The sequence below is a fragment of the Mus caroli genome, chromosome 14, assembly GCF_900094665.2.
Source record: "Mus caroli chromosome 14, CAROLI_EIJ_v1.1, whole genome shotgun sequence".
NCBI classification, from domain to species: domain Eukaryota; kingdom Metazoa; phylum Chordata; class Mammalia; order Rodentia; family Muridae; genus Mus; species Mus caroli.
In genome coordinates this window covers 47,944,438-47,963,179 of record NC_034583.1, presented here as the reverse complement: position 1 = coordinate 47,963,179, position 18,742 = coordinate 47,944,438, and the positions used below count along the sequence as shown (strand labels likewise).

At 41.6% G+C, this 18,742-nt stretch overlaps 1 protein-coding gene across 2 annotated transcripts in view; it reads left to right on the top strand.

Moving 5' to 3' along the window:
• The window catches only part of Pspc1 (paraspeckle component 1), an 82,498-nt gene that overhangs the window by 62,670 nt on the left and 1,086 nt on the right, over positions 1–18,742 (top strand). Inside the window, exons 7-8 of one of the 2 annotated variants that reach the window (XR_003834829.1) lie at positions 15,971–16,148; positions 17,757–17,914. The gene's annotated coding sequence lies outside the window, so the exon portion shown is untranslated. Of the gene's footprint in view, positions 1–15,970; positions 16,149–17,688; positions 17,915–18,742 lie in introns of both variants that reach the window. The other variant, XR_003834828.1, reaches the window with a different exon arrangement.

Genomic DNA, 18,742 nt, shown 5'->3' with positions numbered 1-18,742 from the left:
AAGTACCTGCCTCATGGACTGTTCCAGTTAGGAACTGTACAGGATCCTGAGTTGCTTTGTGTTAGATTAACATGCTTATTACACTTTTCTCACCGTCTGTTGCATTGTGTTCACAAACCTTCCTAATGCAAACGAAGAGATGGAGAAAAGTTCATTTTGTAGGGAGCTAACAACAGCTATCTTCCATGAGCTTGGTGGTTAGCCATGCTTGGGTGGGCAGGTGAACAGCAGCATCTTAGTAGTTCTTTTCTATACACATGTCCTCTGCACATGTGTACAAACCTAAATGAGAACATTTTGAAAATCGCATTTAAAAATTTCACTTTATTCTCGTCTGTGTTAGTGTTAGTGATAGTAATGAAACCACTTAACAGCTCAGCTAGGGTTGGTGTATTTGGGGTCCCTGGAGAAGAGGTACTGGGAAACAATTGTAATCTGTGCTTACACCATGGTAAATGATGCCTAAAACAATAGCATTTGCTGTGTTAGTAACGGGTTGACTTTGATCGTCATATTTTCTATGGTCTTTATACTAAACAATCTTTCCTTGGTTTCAAGCCTTGTCATTAGTCAGGTTAGAAAGTAGTACTCACCAAAGCTCAAGAGGAAAATATTTTTGAGACCAAGAAAGATATATTCTAAACACATTTCTGTTTAAAGTTAATTCAAAATTATGCAGTATATTACATGTTTAAATTGGTTTATAATGAGAACCCATTGTTATTAGGTTGATAATAATTTGTTTCAAAAATCAAGCTCTTCAGTTGTGGATACCCAGCTCTGGAGGGAAGACCATCCTGGGCTACATAGTGAGACACTGTTTGAAAATAAAGAAAAAAACAAAAATAAACTTGCTCATGCTTTACATAGAAGTTTTAGTGTTTCAGAATTTTCTTCAGGAAGATGAAATTGTTGGAAGTGTCTGGTGACCCTGCCCCCTCCTCCTCCCAAGGAAAATAGGGTTTGACTCTGTGATGATTTCTTCTACCTAGGATCAAGAATGTCTTCTTTACTGTATTATTAGCCTTTTTTTTTTTAATGATGAATTTGAGTGTTTGTCTTTGCATCATGTCTGATGTCTCTTGTGGTCAGGAGGAACTAGAGGTACAGATTGTCGTAAGCTACCACATGGGTGCTGGAACCTGAACTCAGGTCCTCTTAAGAAGCAGCCAGCACTTAAGGAACTCTGAGCTATATCTCCAGTCACGGTGTGTGTGTGTGTGTGTGTGTGTGTGTGTGTGTGTGTGTGTGTTGTTTTCAAGCCACGGTTTTTCCTTGTAGCCATGACAATCCTGGAACGTACTCTGTAGAATAGAGTGGCCTTTAACTCAGAGATCTACTACCCCTGTTTCCACTTCTTTTGTGCTGGGAGTAAAGGTGTGCACCACCACCACCAGGCCTGGGCTGTGAACAGATGCTTGCTTCCTCTATCTTTTGTCTGTCCAGAAGTCAGATGAATCCTTTTTGAATCGCAGGCATAAGATAAAGGCCTCTCCTACATGAAGATGATTAACCAATGAACCTGTTTCTAAATGGGTTATTGCCATATAGACTAAGATCCTTTTCTAAATCTCATACAGGTACGGAATTGCATGACACAGTAAACTGTACATAGTTTTCTTTATTTAAGAAACGATTGAGTCCTGTTGTACTAAAGTAGTTGACTTTTTTTCCCCCAAAACTCAGTTCTTTACTTTTAGACGTAAGAGTTCAGTAAAGTGTGGAGGGGCTCTGGGAATAGCCTTGGCCCTCCATGTATAGGCAAGTGTTCTTAGAGCTGTATCCTTTTTCTGATGACACATTTTAAAAAGTAAATGGCATAAACGCCATGTTTGCCATCATGAAGAAGATTGAAATCTGATTCCAAACATGCTTTTACTCCCTACTCCAAGCTACTTACTTAACAGTAAGACATTGACACTAGAGTGTATCTTCCTGGTGTTTACCTTTGTACATAGTACATAGTACTCACCGTTGAAATTCACATTGAAGCTTCACTCTTACTGTGTCACATGTCAATACCTACTTGGAGCCTTTTTGGTTTTCTAAAAATCAGAAGAAAATTACAAAATTCTAGAAAATGACATGTATCGATATTCTTAATTTCTGTCTTAAATAAAATGTGTATGATTTATTTTTAATGGTGCCACAGGAATAGAGCTGAAGTAAACTCAGCCTTAGGTTTCATACCCGTTTTGATACTTCTTAATGTAGTACCCATAGGTTATTGGAAGCTACAGTTATCATAATGTGAGTTGCTTTGGAATATTGGAGTGAGAGAATATAAAGACAACCTGTCACAAGTTGGTCCTTATGTTTTTATAATTTATGTTCAGTACTTTAGCAATATCTGATACTCTTAATTCAAAACTTACTCCCTACAGGTGCTGTGCTATGTCCTTCAGTTTGGCAGTACTTGGTCCAACTCTATGGGGTCGTTGGGTCTGCTTTCCCAGGGATTCCCATGGCTGTATGTATTGTAGTTGAAAAGAACAAATACCATAGAAAGAGTTTACCATGTAGTAGCACAGGAAGAAGCAGTGGTAGCTACTCTCTCTCAGGTCAGAGAGGGTAAGGTTCTTGAAAGAAGACACTGCTGGCACAATGACTTGTGAACAGGTAACTGGATGAAGGAAGCCTGCTAGACTGCACTGTTCAGTGGTCTATGTATGGCTGGCTGTTGACTGTGTGTTTGGACCTAGTGAGGCTGTAAGACTTTGGTTAAATTTTATGATGTCATCTTTGAGTACAGTATTAATCATAACTCTGAATAATGTATTTGAATTTTCGTGCCTTCACTTTTTGTATTCAATTATAGACATTTTCTAAAGGAAATTGTCTGAATCAGTTGTAGAAAGGTTAATATCAATAAAGATGTAAAGTAGCTTATTTTAGCTCTTTGTTAGGGCGATAATTAGAGTATCTTGGGCTCAAATAACCCATTCAGCTAATATCCGTTACTTTTGGAAACTTGAAATGTTCATATTCACTTGTCCAACACAGTGACTTTGCCAAACTTTATGTGATTATTTGTGTTCGTAGAGTCCCATTGCCTAGACTGTCATTATAACTAATAGCATGCTGAACTCTGAGTGCTGGGATGTATGAAGGGATTGTTAAACGTTTGTTAAGCATGAGCAAGCCACTAGCTCTCCCTGCCCTCTACAAACCAGATAAGCAGTTTGAATAGCCATCATTACACCTTCCAATTTGTATAAGATCTATTTCTTTAATCAAAATAATGGGTGTTTGCCATACATCAAAGGAAGATTTGGACCAGGCAGGTCTCTGGAAGTGTAAGTTACATTGTATCAATTTTATTGTTATTAGTTGTATTTATTACCTGCTTTATCTATAAAAGTTGTATATATTCAATTTCTGAAAAGGGATTTGTCATACCAATTTTTTCTTAAATGTATGTATCGTGTTCATTTTTGTCCCATCTCAATACCAGGCCAGCTAGGTGTGGTGAAGCAGGTAGATCACAAAATTCAAAGTTCATAAAACTCACAGTGGTTCTCAGATTCCTGATGTCTGAGAGGAGTCACATAAGACCTTGCTGGAAAAAAAATAAAGCCCCATCACGATGGCAGGGATGTAGTCTTTCACTCAGTGGTGGTGGGTTTGCCTCAGCTGAGGCTTAATCCCCAGTGTCACAACAGGGAAAAGAAAATGCCAGCCCCAACAATGTAAGAACTTATCCATTACATAGTGATTTATGTTTGTTTGCTAGCAAGTCCTTAGTGTTTAATGAATGAATGACACCAGTTTAAGCACAGGTGTGGTATTTACTAATGAATGTGCCCCAATCTGAAAATGCATTATTACCCTGTAGTTGGGATTTAAAATTTAATGGTATATGGAGAGTGGTACTCTGGTAGCAAGAAAGGATGCAAAATGTTTGAGGGGAAAGGCACTTGCTGAGCAAACCTGCTGATCCTAGCCCACATGGGGTGGAAGGAGAAACTGCCTCTTGGGAGTTTTCCTCTTCCTGGGACAGCTACCTCTACATGCGTGGGACTTAATAAACGCTTTGAAAACTTGGAAGCAAATACTCACTTCCTCTTGAGAAAATCGGGAAGAAGTCACTGGGATGGCAACATTTAAGTAGATCGTGTATGTAGCTTTGGGTAGATAGCTTTTAGACTGTATGCGTCCATAGCAATGCTGTAGGAAGCAGAGACCTTTGCTGCCCTGGAGCAGAGCCATGGTGTGAGTCTTGATGTGAATCATTCAGAGTCGGCCTAGCTTTCCTGTTGCCAGGAAAGAGGACGATACAAGGTGTTCCACGAGTTTCTAGTGCCCGCGGTAAGTTCAGGATAGAAGTGTGGCCTTGAACGACAAACTTTGGCTCCTTTCCTGGAAGTAATGGTTAGCAGTGATCTGGTGGAATTTAAACTTATAAAAAGCCTTTCTAGGTGATGAATAGTGTCCTTGGGCAGGTGAAGATGGCTCAACAGTTCAAGCGTCACTCAGATCCATCTGTAACTCCATTCCCAGGAGATCCAGCACTTGTTTCTGTCCTCCTTGGACACTGCATGCATATGGTGCGCAGACATACACACATACAGGCAAAAAATAAAGGCAAAATTCATAAACACATTAGAAAGTATTTTTAAGGTATCGTCATTAGTACCTGAGACCAGGACAGCAGCCTAGCCATCCTCTTCTGTAGTTGTCTCCACAAAATCTTGAGTGCATCCTTTAAAGGATTACCTCTAGCCTTTTTTTTTTTTTTTTTTTTAATGGAGTAGTTCCACATCTGGAAGGAAACAGTTGTATTAAATTACAGAACTTTATCTGACTTTGCCAGGTCTTGTGAATTCAGTCTCTCCGAGCCTGTTCACGGAATTGTTTGGTGGATCTTCTGTCTCCAGAGGTCAAGCTTTGCAGGTTCTAAGGGTTTCCATCACCTCTCTTCATCTCTCTGCCCTGTGAGCATATCCGCTCCCAGTTCTTTCCCTGCATTTTATCTTTATCAGTAGCCAGAATACGTGCACATTCTCTCTGACACTCATTGTAGTTTGCCTTTTCTCTACAAGTTCCAAATTCATGGACTCTGTCAACGTCCAGTTATAAATACTCAAAGTTATTCTGGCCATGTACAGGGTTTTTCATGTTACTCCATAAGCTGCAGACATATAGCTCATGTCTGTAGCATCTAATTAGATTTTAAGTAACTTGTGACTTAAAATCTGTAAGAGCATTGTGCATAGGTTCTATGCATAATCCCCAGCATACTGTCAGGGACCTAGACAGCAGTGTGCTGTGGTGTCTGAGGAGTTGTAGGATTCCAAGTGATGGCCTTATTTCTCAAACTGATGAGGTCTTCAGGAGAAAAAAAATATGGCTTGATTTTAAAAAGTTGTGGTGAAGTTCTCAAATGGAAGACTGGCGTTGACTAAGCTACATAGTGAAAAGTGGATATTTCAATACCAATAAAATTATGTTACTGCGAATCTCATAGTGTACGAATTCAATAAATAATTACTGAACATTTCTGTCTCAGCCTGTGCCTAAAACGTGAGAGAAAATTCAGTGGGTTCTTTGAGTTTGAGATCTACTAGTTGACAAGAGAACGATGGGGGAAAAGCCCATCAAAAGTTTGAGCTGCACCATTGTGTCAGACCAAGAATCGCCCAGTTTTCAGGAGACCATAATAAAAGAATAAAGCAGACAGAAAGAAAAGCTGAGTGGGTGAGTACCAAGGCATCCATCTCTGAGGCTGGGAAAGTAATGGCCAGGCTGGCAATCTGACAGTCCACCTTAAAACTGAAACCATAGTCTATGTTCTGTATGTCAGCTCTACAAAATGCAATGGTGTTTGGTGTTGGATTTCCAAGCATGAAGACGGGAGAATCTAGAAGTTTCCTAGGCCTACCAACAGTGTCTGCAGGAAAGTGGCCTACTCTTGATTGAGTGTTAAAAACTAAGCTGGCCAGGTTTTATAAGTTTATGTGTTTGTTTCCTTTAATTTTGTCTGCATTGAAGATTTAAACCAGAAGTAGAAAGGATTGGCTCTAGAACTTGATCCACATCCATGCCCTGTGTATGAACTACTTCTGCATGGCTACCCACACTGGCTGTCTTACTGTGTAAGTTCTAATAATTGCTGTGGCAGGAGATGCTGTGCTGTCAGGACAGAATCCTCAAGCATGTTGTGATGAGTAAGTTGGTATGCTGTAAACATCACCCGAGAGCTGACTGCTGAGGGACAGCTCAGTGGAGGAACACTGGACCAGTGTGCCTGAAGTCTCCAGGAAGTGGCACGAACCTTACCAGTCTCAGTGTAGAAGTATATAATTCATAATTTGGTGCTACTTGCAGAACATCCTACTTGGTCTTTTTTTTTGTTGATTGTTAAAATACTTTGAAGAAGCCAGGCACTTTTAGTCCCAACACTCAGGAGACAGAGGTGGGCAAGTTCCTGGACATTTGGGACAACATACACCCTGTCTTGGAAAAACCAACAAAGAGTGGGAGGAATCTTCAAGGTCCTCAGGATTCTTTGGTGTTTTCACATGCTTGCTTTCACTGTGGTGGTGGGGATTAAATGGAAGCTGTCCCGCTGAGCTGTGCCTACATCCCTGGGTTAAGAGTTTGTTCTGCTCAGCAGGGGACTGCACAGATTTTAAACATTAAAGGAGGCGTTAATTACTTCCTGCTTGATATTTTTCTTTACAGAGTATGCATACTGGTCTTTACTTATAAGGTACACCCCACTCCTCTGCATTCTGTAATTAAATTGATTTGCATGTGCGTGCTGCAGAGCTCACTGCAGGCTCCTTTCTCTCCAGTCCATGTCACGAGTGTGTGTGCCTCATGGTATCTGAGGGGGTTTTGGAACTTTTCAAGTTATATTATTGGCTTATTGTGTTACTTTGCTGAACACTATTTATGTATCTCTTATGTGCTTTTCCACAAAGATAAATGGTTCAGGGTCGCTAAAACTGGCTTGTTCCTATATAGCAAATACATAACATAAATAAATTTTAATACATTCAGTAAAATGTATTAATAGTTAGTAGTCTGGTAGTTAATCCAGACTGAATAGGGAGCAGATTTTTAAAGACTATCAATTAGCTCCTTGAAGTAATATTTATAAATTTCATAGATTTTTTTTTTTTTTTAAAGTTTAGTGTCTGTGATCTTCCTTTGTCTCAGTTTATTTTATCCTGCCTCTGGTCCCCAGCCTCACCCCGGTTTTCCCCTGTACAGAACTCTCTTTTCTGCTCTGGTCTGAGCTTGTTTTTTCCAGAATAGCTCCCTCTGGAATAGAAGGACTTGTGGCTGCATTAATCTTAGTTAGGCCACTTGACTATTGGGATGGTCAACTACCTCTATCTATCTATCTATCTATCTATCTATCTATCTATAGAAGGACTTGTGGCTGCATTAATCTTAGTTAGGCCACTTGACTATTGGGATGGTCAACTACCTCTATCTATCTATCTATCTATCTATCTATCTATCTATCTATCTATCTATCTATCTATCTATCTTATCTATCTACCTACCTATCTATCTATCTATCCATCCATCTATCTATCCATCTATCCATCTTGACTTTCAGTAGTTCTTTTCTCCTGGCCTCCGCAGTCATAAACACAGTCCCCTGGGCACTACAGGAGTAAACAATGTACAGAAGTAATGCAGTGAGTTTGGGTTCCTTCAGAAATCATTCACTGTATTGTTAAAAGTCATTTAGAGTCAAACATGGTGGCATACACCTTGTCCCATGTCCTAGATTTAGTCCCTGAGACATCATGGTCATGAGCTGGAGGTTAGACCTTGTCTGAAAGTCTGAAATCCAAAAGGTTCCAAATATGAAACTTTAGGTCATTGACATGATGCCATAGGTAGAAAATGCCACCTGCCTGTGTGGGCCAACAGGTAAAGAGGATGCATTAGGTAGGACCACTGCATAGAAAACGAACACTTTTCCTACATATGTCACTTGCTAGCTGTGATGCAAACTGCAGCCTGGCCTTCACTGAGTTTCAGGTCAGTCGGAGCTACATGGTTGGACCCTATCTAAAGAAAACAAAAGCCGGCCATGGTGGTGCACGCCTTTAATCCCAGCACTCGGGAGGCAGAGGCAGGTGGATTTCTGAGTTCGAGGCCAGCCTGGTCTACAAAGTGAGTTCCAGGACAAGCCAGGGCTACACGGAGAAACCCTGTCTTAAAAAACAAAACAAAAACAAAAAAAAAAAGAAAAGAAAACCAAACCAAACCCATGCAGTGTGTATATAAACATTCCTGAATCCCTCCCCACTAAATGGCAACATCTAAACAGTCATCTTCCAGGCATTGTGCCAGGGGATGTTTAATGCATAGTAAAAGTTTAATTTAGTACAAGTATTTTATGACTGCCATGACACACAGTTGAAGCAACAAAGGTAACAGTATTTGGTCAATAATTGGCTTTAAAAAATTGTATAGGGCTCAAGAGTGAATTCTAACATGCTGCTGTCACATTTGTGAACAATATAGATTGTTTCTGCTTAGGTCAGAAAACAAGCCGGGTGTTTCGGTGTGCACCCTTAATGCCAGCCTGCAGATGGCTGAGGTTGAGTTTCAGTGTTGCATTGTGAGAACATTTTTTTCACAAAAGGAGCTACTATAAGCAGTTGCAGGTTAAGAATATCTGGTTCTCTAGTGGGCGTGGGAGACTGAATAAAAGCTCTTGTTAGCCAGTGTTTGGTCTTCTGAAGACTAAGGCAGCTCAGGAGATAGATGGAGACTACTCTCTTACAAATGTCAGGTAGCACACTCCACAGCAGTGCAGAAGAGGTCAGCACAGGAGCTCGCCTTCCAGATCCACAGAGAAGGGAAAACTCAAGTATTACGAGGTGAATATACAGAGTCCTGTTGTCCAGGGCTTTGCTTGGTATGCATGCCTAAATGTCATTTTTCAGTTGATTATGTATGTCTGTTTTGGGTGCTATATATGAACAGATAGTCCCTTCCTCATAGGACATGTTGGGATCTGGGAAGTTGACACAAGCTGTAGAGATTCCTAATAAGACTGAGAAACTAGATAGTTCTAGTTCCACTGTTAGGAACCATTAGAAAATTCTTGGCAAGGTAGTCGTGCTAATGAAGTCATGATCAGTGCCTCTAGTCCCAACTATTTGCGAGGATAAGGCAGGAGTTCAAAGCCAGTCTGGTCAAAAGAATGGCAACCTGTTCTTAAACACAATGAGAGGATAGATGGATGGCTTGGTGCCAAGTCTGAAGCCCTGAGTCTGATTTCTGTGTCCATCATTCTGGGAGGAAAGAAGTGACTTCCTAACTTGTTCCCTGATTTCCACCCATGTACAATTGTGTGCACCAACCTGCTTGGATGTTAAACACTTTAAAGACATTCGCATCTGTTTTTTTAAATTTTTAAAATTTTATTTATTGTATATAAGTACACTGTAGCTGTCCTCAGACGTGCCAGAAGAGGGCATCCAGTCTCATTACAGGTGGTTGTGAGCCACCATGTGGTTCCTGGGATTTGAACTCAGAACCTTCGGAAGAGCAGTCAGTGCTCTTACCCACTGAGCCATCTCACCAGCCCCTGTTAAGATATCTAGCAATTTACGGAGTTTTTTTTTTTTTTTTTTTTAAGTGCCTCAGACTATAGAAAATTATGGCATGGTAACTAGGGTTTGAGAGTATAGAAATGAAGACCTGGCAGTTGGCATGGGATGGTAGAGCACATGGGAATGTCACAAGGACCAAGCAGCACATAGGCCTGTGGATTAATTAGTACTGAGTTATTTACAATGCAGCACTGTAGTTAACTGGCTGTTAGGCATCTTTGTGAATCAAAGGGCAGAGATTGTGTTTGCCTTTTAAGTTATAATTAAGATCAGTGTCAGGATAGAAGACTCTTGTCACATTTAAAAGTTTATGCCCAATAAAAACTGGTGCTTAGGGGAAATCTTAGCTCACTGTCCTCAGTAAAAGTAGTAGCATTTGGGGTAGAGAGAGGGCTCAGTGGCTGCTGTGGCTGAGAACCCCAGTTCAGTTCCCAGCACGTGCGTGGCATCTCAAAACTAGCTCCTGGTGATCTAGCAGCCCCCTTTTGTTCCTTTGAACTGTACTCAGGTGTACAAACACCTGCTTACATGTACATAAACAACAAGAAGTTAAAAGGTAACTGAATGAAAAAGTGAGGCCCCCCATGGTGCGCACATTTGCTATATCCAGCACTTGTGAGTCAGAAGCAGGCAGATCTCTAAGTTCCAGGGCAGCCTGGTTCATGTGGTCATACTTGTCTCTTTAAAAAACCAAAAGCATGGGCTGGTGAGATGGCTCAGTGGGTAAGAGCACCCAACTGCTCTTCCGAAGGTCCAGAGTTCAAATCCCAGCAACCACATGGCGGCTCACAACCATCTGTAACGAGATCTGACGCCCTCTTCTGGAGTGTCTGAAGACAGCTACAGTGTACTTAACATATAATAAATAAATAAATTAAAAAAAAAAACCAAAAGCAAACAAAACAAGATGAAAATTGATGTCTTCTAGGGTCAGAATGATTGTAGTAAGCTCGGGGCCATCCTGCGGTACGCTGTGCGACTGTCTACAAAATGTAACACAGAATCAGACAAGCACGACTTGTCCCCTAGACAAGAAGGGAAAGTCGGAGCTCTGCAGAATTACTAGGAAGGAAACACAAGTGAGAAATGAGATGGCATTAACCTTGAGAGCCAGAGCCTTTGCTTCTTAGCCACTTTTAGGAGGAAATGGGAAACAGTTGGGGCTGCTTGAAGCATTTGATCTTAGCAGCATGAGCCTGGTCTGGTGTTTAAGGCTTCTCTGTCTAGTCCTCTTCCGAGAACTTGTTCAAGTTTCTCTCCAGCATTAGGTCGTAGACCTTTCCCATAGTTGGACTGAATGATTCTTACCTAGTGTACAGTTCTTGGCCCTCTGATAAGGGTCACTTCTTGGGGCACAGAGACCTCATAATATTGGTGCTGACTGCACTTTTGTTGAATTAGTGAACAGTTTATTTAAGGTAACACTGGTATCATTACCATAATCAAAATGGGATATTGGGGGCGGGGCGCACGTGCATGTGCTCTCGGGCCCCATCTAACTGACTAAAATGAAGCACAGTGAAGATTAAGGATGCCATGAGTTAAGGGAAGAGCTGTGCTGTCTGCACAGAGCCTGCACTGGGGAAGGCACTGAAGACCTCAGCGTCAGGCCCACGGAGGCAGACAGAGATGGGAAATTTGATTCTGCTAGATTCGTGTGCACTCTTTAATATGGTTTGATTGCTTTAACAAAGAGGATGACTGAAATTGTCACCTAGGCTGGCCTTGTAATCTGTGTCAGCCTCCCAAGTAGCTAGAATTACATCCTGTGTCTGAGGACCCAGCAACTTCTTACTAGGGTTTTTGTACCCCTCCCCCTGCCTGCTGACAGTGGCAAACACTGTGCAGTTGGATAAGAAAGTCATGTTCATAGATCCACATTTGATCTTAGGAAATTACAGCAGAGTTTACTGGGGGGGACCAACCATGGCAGCTACTTGGCTGTATTGAAAATGTTCACTGAGAGCTGATATGTTGTGCACACCAAGGTGGACTTGCTGGTTGGTCCTGTTTGCTGGTGAGCACCCTACCTCAGCATGGTCTGTATAACACCTGTGTCATTCCTCACTGAATCGGATAGTCCCCATGATGTTTGCATCCCATCAGTGCTGCACTTGGACACGGTAATGCACGTGACACTTGCAAATGCTTTTCCTCACGCTTGGTTTCCATGTCATCTGCAGAGGCGTTACTTTAAATACCTGGTGAGGAAAGCGTGAATAGAATTTGGTATTTGCTAGTGCCTTTCACATTTTTAATGAAAAAGAATACTTGTTTTTCTTTTATTTGTATGAGTTTTTGATACATGTATGTATGTGCAGTCACACACATGCCTGTTGCCAGGGAGGGCAGAAGAAGGATTCATACCTGGATCCAGAGCCTCCTTGTGGGTGCTGGGAATAGAACTCAGATCCTCTGTAAGAGCAGCAAGTGCTCTTGACCTCTGAGCCATCTCTCTAGCTTCTTGTGCCTTTTTTTTTTTTTTTTTTCGAGACAGGGTTTCTCTGTATAGCCCTGGCTGTCCTGGAACTCACTTTGTAGACCAGGCTGGCCTCGAACTCAGAAANGAGTGCTGGGATTAAAGGCGTGCGCCCCCACGCCCGGCTCTCCAGCCAGTGCTCTTAGCTGCTGAGTTGTCTCTCCAGCCCCTCTCTCCCTCTCTCGCATGCCTCTGGTATACATATTAAATAGGTGGCTGACCCTTTGAAGATGGTAACAGTTTACTTGAACATTGAACTTTTAAAAGAAAACAGTGCAGCATTCTGAGTTCATCACCCTCAAACCAAATGTGAACTTACTGTTCCCGATATGTGTGCTGCTGCCTTTCTGTCTCCGCCAGCAATGACGGGCATGCTCTGGAGGGGCCAGAGCACCAGGCCAGGGCCTTACATAGTGGGACACTATTTCAGACAGCAAATTTAAATAAACATACATCACTCTGGTCCAGCCCACCCTTGACTCTCCTCTTCCCACTTTCTTTACCTAGCCATTGACTTGGACATGCATAAGAAACTACACAGGCGATTTTGGATGTTTGTTTGGAATGCTGGGCATTGTGGCACATCCCTGCCATCCCAGCTGCTCCAGAAGCTCAGGCAGGAGGATCACTGCTTTGGGCCTGTATGTGTTTCTGAGCTAGCTCAGGGGGAATCTGAGCAACTTAGTTTCTAGGAAGAGAAGGCTGTGATGGTCATCAGTAGACTTAAGGCCCTCTAGTCAGTCCCCTGCATCTGGGTCCTGCCTCTTTCTGGGGGAGAGGGCAGGGTGGTTGCTTCAGATTGTCCCTGGCCTGGCCTACAAACTGAGCTCTAGATGAGGCGGGGCTGTAGAATGCTATGTCTCAAAAGCACACAGTAACAAAAGGAGGGAAAGTCTGTAGAAGCAGGGTGAGCAGGGCTGGTCCTCAGCCTCCCTCCCACTGTCGACATCCTTACAGCTGCCTCGCTGCTGCATGCTTTCACATTGGTGCTGGAGTTTGCTGTGTTTCAAGTCCGATTTTTTTCTGTGAAGTTCCTTATCCAGTGGAGATGGTGCATGCTTAGGAGATGGAGTAGGGAAGGTCAGAGTTCAAGGTCATCCTCAACTACATAGTGCAAAGTTAGTGTGATATGTAAGATCTTACAAACAAAAATAAAAATCATTTGTTGAAAGCACTAATTTGTAAATTATTAGATTTTTTGTGTGTTTGCAAACCTAACATTTCTTTAGTAACCTGTAACCTTTAATGGAAAGATAACGTGCTGGGAGAGATGGCTCAGTTACTAAGCCCTGGCTGCTCTTCCAAGGAGTCTGTGCTCAGTTCCCAGTACCTACATGGTGGCCCACAACCCTTTAGCTGTAGTCGCAGGCCCACATGTACTGCACACATGTGCAGACAAAACAGATGTGCACATGAGAGTTTAATTAAAAATATTAAAAGATAAGTTTTCTCAATCCTAGATCTTGTCCCTGCTTTAGACAAATGGGAAGGGCCATAGTTGGTTGTGAGTTCTGGCCTCTCTGTCTCTCTGGTGGTCATTTCCTAATAAGTCCCCTGGAAATGTGCATTGCTTGGGAAAGAGTCCCTGTTGTTGAGTAGGGAGCACCTGTGGAATGTCATTTTTCCCTGCAGACACCAGCAAATGTCACCATTTATTTGTTACTTTATAGTAGCAATTTTTAAATGTTTCTTTTTAAATCCCCTTGAGTTTCTACTGTTCATGTGTTCTGTGGATAACTCAGCCTCCATAGTATTGGTGTGTGTGGTTATCTGTTTTACTTAGTCTTCCTTAGCTTCCGATAGACTTAGTGTATTAAACAGCGTGTGCTATATCTGATACATAGTGGGCAAGCCCTGTCATTTTCTACTACTAAGAACGCCCAGAGAATGGTTCCTAGGAACACGGTGTCGTTAATATTCTTGCAGTCATAGGAGTATGCATGGTACTGTGTATCTGAGTATACAAAAGGGCTGAGCCCTTGTTGGGGGCTGGAGAGATGGCTCGGCGGTTAAGAGCATTGACTGCTCTTCCAGAGGTCCTGAGTTCAATTCCCAGCAACCACATTGTGGCTCACAACCATCTGTAATGGGATATAATGTCTTCTTCTGGTGTGTCTGAAGACAGCTGCCACAGTGTACTTGTCATATATATTAAATAAATAAGTAAATAAATGAATAGAGAAAATGCCCTTGTTTAGTCTTTTGGTGTTCTTGAGAGATCCCAACCTCCTCGTGCAGTTATTAAAGTTGATTTATAGTGCATAAAACCATGCTTCCTATAAGTTCTTATGGTTTCTTTAAATCATTAATGTATATTAGTAGTCCTGTGAATCCCCAGTGAGCATGTGCAGAATTTTGTAAGCCTTTTTTACATGAATAATCCATCGAAAATTACAATTGGGGCAATATTTCTTATGTCAGGTTTAAGACCTAAGCAACATTTTTATACTGTACTGGTCTAGGTAGAGTTCCAATATTATGTACTTTCTGAGTTCAACACCAGACTAGTCTACTGGATGAGTGAGTTCTAGGATAGTCAGGGCTACACATTAAAACCCTGTCTCATACACTTGCCATCCCCACTCCCACAAAAAAGGGGGGGAGGGGAGAAAAAAAGAAAAAGAAAAACCCTGAAGCTAAGTATGATAGTTGTGATTTTTACATTGCTTTTGTATCCTATTTATTAATATTTCACATCTTTCTCTTATTTAAAATCACATTTGTGCTCTCTAGAGAGCATCATGTAAAGTAGTTCTCTTGATGGAGCACAAATGTACGTGGCCTTGGCAAAAGTAGAGAAAGGTTTTGAAGGTAGAAATGAAGATTCTTATCTGATGCTCTATCATTTTAATAAATGCAAGTGGGAGTTCTGTATGCATGGACTCTTGGTACACATGTGTGCCTAGTACCCACGGAGGCCAAAAGGCATTGAGTCCCTGGAACTGGAGTTTATAATCACTTTTGACAAGTGACCATATGGGTGCTGAGATTTGGACCCGTCTTCTGGTGCTCTTTTTTTTTTTTTTTTTTAAATGACAAATGCAGTATGAAATTTTTATAGGCTCTATTCAAATACTCACAAGCCACTGTTTCAAAGACATTACACATTGTATATTCATTGATAACATTTATTTCACTTTTTTGTTTGTTTAACAGCTGGGATTGGTGCATATGAGCCCCTCCAGCAGGGTTTTAAAGTAGTGTCAAGGGACTTGTCATTTGTGAACAAGAACTACGGGAAAGACGTAAAAAGGCTTTCACTGAGATGGCACTGTGATAAAGGCATTTCTTGCTAAGCATGAACTCACCTGAGTTTGATCTCTGGAATTGACATGGTGGAAGAAGAGAATGTCATCCCAGAGGTTGTCCTGTGACATGCTCACACACTCATATACATACAATGTAAAATTAAAAAAAAATTGTTAGTTATCAACAGTTTTGAAGATCATTTAGAATTTAGGCAATATATAAATATTGTCATGGTATAAAATTAGTCTAAATCTTAGTTCAGTCAGTGTTCTTAGATGACATTGGGATTGTTTTGGATCAGAGTAATTAATTACCCTCAATAAAAATAACTCTTCAAAATAAAGTAGGTCATGGGAACTAGAGAGATGGCTCAGCGGTTAAGAGCACTGACTGCTCTTCCAGGGGTCCCGATTCAATTCCCAGCAACCACATGGTGGCTCACAACCACCTGTAATGAGATCTGATGCCCTCTACTGGTGTGTGTACTCATATTTATTTAAAAAAAAAAAAAAAAAAAACCAAAACCTTTAAAAATAAGATTAAAAAAAGCAGGCCATGCAAGACAAGATGGTATCTTTGTAAAGTGTTGATTATTGTTGGGCACGAGAGCCAGTGTCTGAATTTTAAAGCTCTAAAATTTTTCTCTCCCTAGGTTGTTGAGACAGCATGAATCTGCTGAAGCCACTGTTCTAATACAGAAGAGTTTAAAGGCCAGGAAGTGTGGGCTCACACTGGTCAGTTGGAGTCTCTTCTCTGTGTAGAAACGGAGCTGCTGCTGCTTACAGCTCTGAATTCTCCCGTTTGCATTGTGCTTCCTACACTTGCCATAGGTAATAGTCCCAGTGTCGTGGTTTGGTTTGGGAGTCTTAATTGTGTAAACCACTGTGTTTACTATTCATGGACTTTTTTCCCCCTCCATCTTTCTGTATATGATCGTTTTGCTTGTATCTATGTCTGTAGATCACATGTGTCTGGTATCTCCAGACTCCAGAAGAAGGCATTGGATTGCCTGAAACTGGAGTTGTGGGCTCTGATGTTGGTGCTGGGAGTCAAACCTGGGCTCTTTTGGAAAGGAAGAGCAGCCACTCTCTCTTGCTAGAGCCATCCTCATCTCTTTGTGGGTATCAGGCGTGTGCACGCAGAGCTTTCTTTTGTGTCTGGTGCTTCTGTGGCTTTGCACATACAAATGTCTAATCCCCGAGCTACACCTTGGGCAGTTTAGAGATTGAGTTGAACTCTACCGTATTCAAGAGGGGTTTTTTGTGTGTGTTTGTGTTTTTGGTTGTTTTTTGTTTTTTTAATTCCAGGACAGTGGACTAATATAGTTTGACCCTATTTTAAAGAATGGGGAAAAAAAGTATAAATCTTTTCTTTTCTTTTCTTTTCTTTTCTTTTCTTTTTTTTAAATAAAGGCAGGTTCATTGGTAACCTGCTCTTGGGTGTGTGGGTGAATTCACTGGCCCCACTTCACTGGCCAGGGAAGTTATCATAAGGAAAGGGGAATAGAAAGAAAAAGGGGCATGCATGTGCACCGAGAAAGGAGAGCCCTCCAGTCTTGAAATCAGTGCAGACTTAGGCTTTCTTCTTGGGTGGAAGATACCCTCTAAGTCACTGCCTCCGAAGCTCCTGATAGGTTGCCTCATGTCACTCATTCAGCAAGCTGGGTGGGTAGTCCAGGGTGTGGCTTGCCCTGGCTAAGACATCCCCACCTATTAAATACTTGAAATGTTTGCCTGGAAAGTGTTCATCTTTTTCTACTGCCACTCCAGAGTCATTTCTATTCTTGATCTTGGGGATGAGGTACTAGGTCCATGTGGTCACCGAGTCCAGACTTCTGATTCGATGTGCATGGGTGGGTGGGGGGCGGCACATCTAGAATGGAATGTTTAGTGTCTCTGTCTGTCTGTCTCTCTCACTCACACACACACACCCCTCATCTCTCTAACTCCTTACTTTCTTGAATTTTTTTCTGGAAACACCCACTTCCAGCCGGCAACTTTCAGTGCTCCTGTCAGTCCCACATTTCCCACTGTCACTCTATGTTCCCTTGGAAAGTATATTAAAAATGGGTAATGTACAGTAGATATGCTAGGTATAGTGGCTTCTGTCGCCTCCAATCTCTTTAGGAAAGACTCATACTATATTTTCTGTTTTGAAAACAAACAAAAAAAGGTCAGGCTGGAAAGATGGCTCAGTGGTTTAGAGCACTGACTGCCCTTCCAGACGTGCCAAGTTCAATTCCCAACAACCACATGGTGGCTCACAACCATCTGTAATAAGATCTGATGCCCTCTTCTGTGTGTCTGAAGACAGCTACAGTGTACTTACATATAATAAAACAATCTTTTTTTTTTTTTTCTTTTTAAAAAGTAAAACAGAAAATGGCAAAACCCCTGGTGCTTCTATCCTTCCCACCTGTCCTGTTCTGGCTGCTTCAGGTGTGGTGCTGTGGACCAACAGTGATGCTGTTGCCTGAGATCTGAGATACACAACTACAGGCAGGACACAGGGACCTGATGAATCGGAACGTCCATTTTTACAAGGCTCTGGAAGACCCATTGGCACATAGTCGAGGAAACACCGTATCTGTTTTAAGGTATCTGTTGGCATTCTCTTACGTAGCTGTACCAAGGACGCCTTGCAGTTTGGTTTTGCTACCTGTCCTTTAAACAAGTATAACATACTGTACTAGGCCTGGTCCTGGCCAGAGACACTGTTAGTACCAGTGTTAAATTTTAAAGTCTTTGGTACGACTATGGTTTAAGCAACTGTTCAAATATGCTTAGAGTAAGTTTATGCATTCTGTGGTTATCTCACTGGAATTAAATTTTCAAATAGCTATATATGTAGATTCTTCCTTTAAGTAAAATTTGAAGTAGTAATCTGAACACAGGCCATGTATATCAGAATCAAAGCTGTGGCACCATGTGGCCTTAACTTTTTTTTTCTTTTCTCTTTTTCCTTTCCTGGGGATGGAAGGTTTGAAAAAGGGTTTCTTTGTGTAGCCCTGGCTGTCCTAGACTGACTGTGAACTCACAGAAGTCAACCAATCTGCCTCCTGAGTGCTGGCATTAAATGTGCCATCACTGCCCTGCTCATGTGGCATTCAAATAGGGAGAAAATAAGATTTTTTTAAAAGCTTGTAAGTGCATTTGTCATTACTTAATTAAAGCACCTGCTTTATAATATAGTTTTTTTTTTTCTAATCAAGTAGAAACATGGAAATGGGTTAACTATAGAAAGATATGTAGGGCTGGTGAGATGGCTCAGTGGGTAAGAGCACCCGACTGCTCTTCCGAAGGTCCAGAGTTCAAATCCCAGCAACCACATGGTGGCTCACAACCATCCGTAACGAGATCTGGCGCCCTCTTCTGGAGTGTCTGAAGACAGCTACAGTGTGCTTATGTATAATAAATAAATAAAT